Source organism: Echinops telfairi, unplaced genomic scaffold (assembly GCF_000313985.2).
Source record: "Echinops telfairi isolate 266 unplaced genomic scaffold, ASM31398v2 ScPeMD7_4;HRSCAF=17, whole genome shotgun sequence".
NCBI classification, from domain to species: Eukaryota; Metazoa; Chordata; class Mammalia; order Afrosoricida; family Tenrecidae; genus Echinops; species Echinops telfairi.
In genome coordinates this window covers 2,276,271-2,277,136 of record NW_022103900.1, presented here as the reverse complement: position 1 = coordinate 2,277,136, position 866 = coordinate 2,276,271, and positions in this window count along the sequence as shown.

The window sequence follows — 866 nt, the reverse complement described above, 5'->3', positions numbered from 1 at the left end:
TTTTACGTATCTTCAAGTTGACGTGAAATTATGTAACTACCATAGTATTGCTTTCTTGATTTCTTTTTTTGGATCTCTCTTCATTGGCATACAGGAATCAGATTGATTTTTGTGTGTTCATCTTGTATCCTGCCACATTTTTCTCTCTTAAGAAATCATATCATCTGCAAATAGGGAGCGTTTCCCTTCTTTGTCCATCGGGATTCATTTGATTTCATGTGGTTGTCTATTGGTGTTGGCTAAGACTTCCTGTGCAATGTTATGTAAGTAGCAGCAGGGTGCATCCTTGTCTGGTTCCTGCTCACAGGGGGAATGTTCTCCCTCATTCCCTATTGAGTGAGATGTTGGCCATGGGTTTTTCATGTATGGCCTTTCTTGGTTGAGAAATTGCTCTTCGACTCATATTTTGTTGAGTGTTCATATCAGGAATGGGTGTTGGATAGACTATCAATTTTTATAGGAACAGACAGCCTTAACAGAGCAGCGGGGTGGGTTTGAAGAACTGCCCTTGTGGTTAGCAGCTCAATGCTTAACCTACTACATTACCAGGGCCCCTTTTCTTTAAGTTGTGGTAAAATTCACATAGCATAAAATCTACGATTAATGTACTCAGTAGACTCACAGTGTTGCACAATCTTCACCACCATCTAGTGTCAGAACATTTTCATCACTCCAAAAGACAGCCTGCACAAAGCACTCCTTACTACATAGTGGGTTGTTAACTGCAAGGCCAGCACTTTGAAACCACTGGGGAAAAGACTTGGTTTTCTACTCCCGTAACAAGTTACAGTCTCAGAAACCCACAGGGGCAGTCCGACCCTGTCATGGAGGGTTGATATGAGTGGGAATCAACTCAAGGGAAGTGA